Below are 6,734 nucleotides of genomic sequence, written 5' to 3'. Positions count from 1 at the left end.
CTGAAACTCGCCAGAATATTTCATCGCCAAAGCGCAACGAGTCATGCCCTGTGACACCAGCCATTGGCGATCCTGCGCGAGGCCAGCAACAGACGTCTCGAGGGCAGGAACCTGGGAGTTTAATAACTCAACAGTTTCCTTGGTCTTTTTTAGCTCCTCTTTATCAGACGCTGCTGCCGCCAAAATTTTTTCTTTCTCCGCCTGCGCAGCATCAAGTGCTTCCTGGCTAGACGCTGCCGTCGCCAAGGCCTCATCTCTATCGGCCTGCGCGGCCGCCAACTCCTTCTTCAGGCGCGCAACCTCACTCTCCAGTGATGATTTCTCAGTGATACTCTGGACGATAGCTTGGTCACGCGCCTCCGCCTCCAGTTCCAAGTCACGCACTCTCCGCGCGTACTTGGCAACCTCGGCCTCCGCCACCTGCTGCTTCTCCCGCGCAGCTTGGAGCTCATGCCCGCGCTTAATAAAGGCGGTGTTGGCACTTGCTCGGTTTTCGCTGAGCTCCGCCTGGAGTTTCTCAGCTCGTGCGCGAGCATCAGAAAGGTTCCAGGCAGCCACCTTAGCCTCTTGCTGGGCTTCCACAAGAGCATCGCGTACTTTAATATAATCACGATGAAGCTCTTGGGAGGCAGCAAAGAAAGCCGACCCAGCGAAAATGTGATCGTTGAGCAAGTCAGCGCGGGTGCGCCCCTCCTGATACCTCCTTTCAGTAGGAGGCACGGCATGAGCCCAGAAGTCCTCGCGTACACCCATGGATTGGAAGGAACTGTCTTCGTTAATATTCCATCTCGGGCGGTAAACGTGGTCACCTTCCTGCAAAACACAAGAAATGTTCTAAGTCATAAAAACATACTTATATGGAAGTACGCGCAGCGGAGCAATAAATTAAAACATACCTGCGGGGATGAAGCAGAAAAGTCAGCGCCAGCCTCACCAGAAGTCTGCGCTGCGGAGTCTTGTGGCATCGCAGGGCTGGCACGGACTCCGAAGGAGTCTTCAGCTTGAGCTCCCTCATCCTCCTCATCTTCTTCAATCGGCCTCTTCTCCTGCGACCTGGAGGGCTCCAAACCAGTCTCGCGGAGAGGGCTGCGCGTAGGAGGAGGCGAGGGAGGTCTCGACGCCGCCAGTTCGGCGCGCAATACGGCTTCCTGCTCCTTTGTAATCCCAATAAGGGGAGACCCAGCACTAGCAGTAGCAGGAGCAGAACCAGCGGCGCCGGCAACGGCGCCAAGAGTGTCACCAGCAGCTTGTACGCCAGCTACAACTCCTATGAACAAATCAACAACAAAAAATGGTTTATGATTTGATCAAAACAAAAAATTCAGAAGACAATGGCGCAAAACATACCTTGGCGCAATTCTGTTCGCGCGGCGAACATCGCCATAAAGTTCATTCTACCCTTTTCTGAGGGTAGAACAGGGGACTTCGAAGCAGCCCCCGGCGCAGCCTCAGCACCTTGTTGCGCCTGCGGCTGATCTGCTACCGTCGCCGGTCCTGCAAACATTCAAATGCGAAAAGATTTAATAATAATTCAATCAGAATCGCCCTCATTGAACCATTATGGGTAAGCAAAGTATACCTTTCGCAGGCGCGACACTGCTTCTCTCTTCAGCCGCGCTAAGGGAGGAGGTCACGCCACCATACCTCAAGTGGACAGGAGGTCTGCCCACTTTCACAGGCAGGGAAGCTAAAGAAACCTTGGTGGTAAACACCTGGGTTTCCTCAGGTCCCTTCGTTTGAGCATGGGGATGAGCGACAGGGGTGTCATCTTTCTTCTGTTTCTTACTGCCCCCTGCGCTAGATTTCCCCTTAGCTTTGCGCTTTAGTAGGGGCGCCTCCTCTTCCTCCTCCTCCTCTTCCGCGAGCTCCAGCTCGTAGTTTTCGAGCGCATCTGCAAATACAAGCAACAGAACTGTTAATAAACTTTGGTATTCTAAAGGAATAAGCATAAGTGCGAAGGCTTACCAGGCGCGTCGCTATCAAAGTCAAATTCCAGATCCACAGGGATGAACATGTCATCGAAGCGATCTGGGAAGCCCACCTCCCCAGCGCCCAACGGGACGGAGCCACCCTCCACTTGATCGTCGTATGCGGCGTGGAAAAACTCCTTGGTTACTGCGCAAAAACAAGACAAATAATATCAGCAAAGGCAAATTTTATTAGCGCGGAAATAAAGCAATGCGATAACTTACGCAAGCCGTCCACTTGGATGACAGGCTCCGCCGCGCTGTCGGCCCACAGCTTACTCATGCCGACCCCCACCAGCGCCTCCTCGCGAATTTTCTTGGCGGGGGATGGTTCGGCGGTCAGTTTCTTAACCCAGGCGCCGGTTGGGTTCTTAATAACATCCGCATCCGCGGGCGCAGAATCGATCGCGCGCATCGTCATGCGGATGGGGATTACACCAGCCCTGATGTAGAAGAACCTCTCAGACCAGTCATGAAGGCTCTTGAATGACACGGTGCTGCACTTAACCTTCTGACTGCGAGGAATAAAGGAGATCCAAGAATCTTGGATCTTGGGCTTGTAAAAAAATTGAAAGCGCCGAGGGGTGGGCTCCTCGCGCTGTGATTTGCACATGAACTCGAAATGAGTCATGCGCACAAGTCCAAACGGATGGACTTGGGATATATGAATCCCGAAAAACCGTAACACCGCGCCTACAAACCTTGTCATCGGAAGACGAAGGTTGCAGTGGGTGAAAAAATGGGTGTACAGTGAAATATAGCCGGGAGGCGGGTCCGCCGCCGTTTGCCCGGCCACAGGCAACATGCAGCCAAACACAGGGAGAAAACCCTGTGACGAGATGAGGCTGTCGAGATCGGCCTGCCTCAGTTTGCAGGGGATTTCATTCCACCTTTTCGTGGCCTTGGTCCTCCCTACTTCCTCCGATGTGGTCTCAACAACCCTCTTCCCCTTGCCCTTTTGCTTCAATGTCGACATCACCACAGATTTCACACGGCGTCTTCGAGAGGCAATAGAGGTGATTGAGGGGTTAGAGGAGTCTGAGCTATCAGACATACAATAACAACAGCAACAGATAACAGGGTATCTGGAAGCAATAACCAGAAAATCGGAAAGATAGAAGCTTTGGAGTACACAACAATGAAGATGAAGATAAAAATTTTTCCTAAGGGCCTGCTTTTATAGGCCCAGGAGAGAGAAAATTGGCAACTGATCGGATTTCACGCGCCCCCACTCGCAGGTGTAAGCCAACGCGGGCGCGGCACGTGTCCCTAACACTGTTGAGGGGACATAAAAACGTAACGGAACTGCCACGGAGCAGAGACGCGCCCCCACTCGCAGGTGCAAACCAATGCGAGCGCGACACGTGTTCCAGACAGCTGTGCGAGGGGACATGAAAGGCAACTGTAGCACCTCGAGCACACGAAACGTCTGACACGTTTCCGGCGCACGTCACCACCAACCAACCCTTCGTTTCAACCAAATGGATAGAACTTCGCGCAACGATGGAAACAACCAAGAAAACGACAAAACCCCATTAAAAAGACCAAATCAGTAAGTCTAATATCTATCTTACCGCGCTAGCGCGAGATAAGACACACATTAGACTGGGGGGGCTTGAAGAGGTATGTACCCGCCTCAACATCGAGCGGGGCGGGTCAACCCACAAGATATATACAAGACATTAGAAATCAAAGATATTATCAAGGCACAAAGCCAAAACTTATGCGCATATCGCATATGCTCAAGCATCACATGCTTGCACATATCACATATGCTCAAGCATCACATATGCTCACGCATCACATATGCTCATGCATCACATATGCTCGCGCGTATCACATGCTCACGCATCATATATGCTTATGCATATCACATCGTGCGTGGCGCATCCGCGCGCGGCGCATATCACATACTCGCGCATCATACATGCCCACCCATATCACAGTTGCGCATGGCGCAGCTGCGCGTGGGGCATCCGCGCGTGACGTGTATTACATGCTTGTGCGTATCACATCTGCGCATGAAATATCTGCGCGTGAGAATAAAGAGAAGACCTCGCGCATCCTCAGGATGGGCGCATATCACACATGCACATAATCAACCTCGTCCTTATCCAAATCAGGATTAGGGCAACCTTGATTGTGCACGTCAGACAACCTTCCAGAAGACATCTTTTTAAGGAATAAGGATATGCTGTTGTTGACAGCTGCTAAATGAAAGGTGGACAGCTCAGCATGACTCATGGGTTACCACGTGATTATAACCAATGAAAAAGCACCAGGTGTCTCCAAGGACACGTGGCGCAAATCGATTGGAGGAGGCCAACAAAACCCTAATTTGGTCCCAGCTCAATCAGTGGAAACCCTAGCACTATAAATACAGCATCAACTCCACAAGGAAAGAGATACAAGAACACAGTCACACAATCATACAGTATTCAGCTATTAAGCAATACTCTCCAGATTCCCTTACTCTCACATTATTATCTTCTCCTACATATATTTATTCTCACGCCGGAGGGTTACCCCAAAGAGGACCCCTCTGTCCCTTTCTGAGGGGTAAGTTAACGGCGTTGTTCATTTTGTAGGTGGAAGAACACAGATCCAGAAGAACCATCGGTGAAATAGTACAATCAAAACCCGAGGAAAGTAGATCTGCTACCAGTGAGTAGATCCACGTTTCTTCATATACGTTAATGGCTCCGTTGGAGTCTGATCTAGCACAAGTCCCACTTTTAAAGTCGAGATCAACTCAAGCAACTCAGTGAGTCTGAATGGGCCCCTGGTCCAGCCATGCTTGTGGTCATGGCTAGCAGTGGCTATCTAAATTTAGATATTTTTGGGTTCAAACAAGTTGTAATAAAATATAAACAGCTTAAATGAGCCATGAATATATTTTCGGGTTGTAAGGAATTGGTTGGACAGTAATCATATACTAAATGGGCCTCCAAGAAACATAAATTTATATCATTTTTTATTTTTTTTACCAAATAATTCATTAATTTCATGCTACTAGAAGTTTGTTTTAATGTACGTTATATTCAGCTTACATCGAAACAGAAGGCAAGCGGGCAACAAGCTGCGCCGCTACCCCTTTTTGAATCGCAAAACCCAATCTTTTAAAAACTATATTTGCTGATTTTGGAGTCATAACATTACTATGCATGACCCGCTGAACACGGGTAAGTTAAAATTTTTTAAAATTTTTTTATTTTAAATGGATTAACAGGTCTGCTTGTTTAATTAATCGGATTAAACATATCAACATGACACAACAACCCATTTATGAACGGGCTAGAAATGACGATTTAGAACCTAATTATTTTGTTTATTGAAGGATGAGGTCTGGTCCACAACACATTATCTTCGGATCAGACCTTACAGCATACATCTTAGTCATCTATTTACATTTCTAGGCTATTATACTAACAAACTACAGTCAGATTAATACTTGTATGCCTAACCATATCTACATTATAGATTCATCATCTTCCTGACTGGGCACCCGTGCTTGAGGACCGATCATCGGGGCTCGGAGGACTATCGGCTCGATCATATCTATAATCCCCATAATAATCATCATAAGATGAACCTCTTTGATAGTACACATGCCCTCCTTTACTTGCTCCATGGTTGTGAGATGGTGGCTGCCTGTAATAGTCTTCTGCCACACCAGAAGCCTTGTGAAGGTGGTGGTCTAGTGGCGGCTGGTAGGGTGGTGGTGGTGGTGGTGGCGGTTGGTGGTGGTGGTGGTGATGGTGGTTTTGGTTCATGCTTAAACTTGCAGGTGCAACTTGATTGCGCAAACTTGGGGAGCTATGGTTTCTGGTTAAGGAGGTAGGTTTACCGTGACTAGCGGCGGATTCAGGGTTTATACTGGCGGTTTCAGGCGGTGTTTTGGCGGGGAAAAGGAAGGCGCGAAGCTTCGGTGCGCCTTGGTGCTCGTGCCGATCGCATTCGTCAGTCATGTGGTGGATATCTTCGTCCGATTTTACTGTGACCAGCACATCAAGATCATCTGGTATTAACTGGTACTTGAGGATCATTTCACCATGAAACATGCTTGCAACCTTCTTCATAAGTTCTATAATTAAATCCAATGTTAGTATAACTACAAAAAGAGAAGAGTAGACTAAGCATAATTACAAAAGCAAACCAAATCAGAATCTAACTATATATTAAAGCTAACATGATTTTTTCACTGTCATTATTCTATATAGGATGTTACATAGATGTCATGTGAACAGTTTCCTAAATATAAATTATTGTGTGATACAAGTTTCGAACCCAAGACCTCATGTTTCAAATTAAAGATGCTTACCAACTCAATTTAAGTAGTTATTGTGATAAATTTCTTGATTTCTAAATGATATATTGTTAATTCACTTATAATTAATGTATTATATATAAATTTTTTTTATTTTTATTATATTTTTCACCCGTGTGAAACACGGGCTCTAACCTAGTAGAATAATAATAATAACGACACTTAATTTAATTCTCTCTCTCCTACCGAATAATATTCATATTCTATAATTCAATAATTAATATTTATTTGATCAAAATTCGTTGTTCTTCGATCTACTTCATGATTCCAGTGATTCAAATGCAAATTTATTCATTCATTTTATTAATAATACCAAAACTACACATTGAGACAAATTAAAACCTTATTTTGCCAATGCTATGGTTTGTAAGAGAAGGATACCGGGGAAGGTGATGTCGCGGTGAACGCCGATGACGCGAGTTTCACCGCCGGTGTACTTG

The sequence above is a fragment of the Bidens hawaiensis genome, unplaced genomic scaffold, assembly GCF_021521415.1.
Source record: "Bidens hawaiensis isolate Kalapana, Puna unplaced genomic scaffold, B.hawaiensis_p1.1 tig00015874_1, whole genome shotgun sequence".
In the NCBI taxonomy this organism is placed as follows: domain Eukaryota; kingdom Viridiplantae; phylum Streptophyta; class Magnoliopsida; order Asterales; family Asteraceae; genus Bidens; species Bidens hawaiensis.
This window is presented reverse-complemented; position numbering follows the sequence as displayed.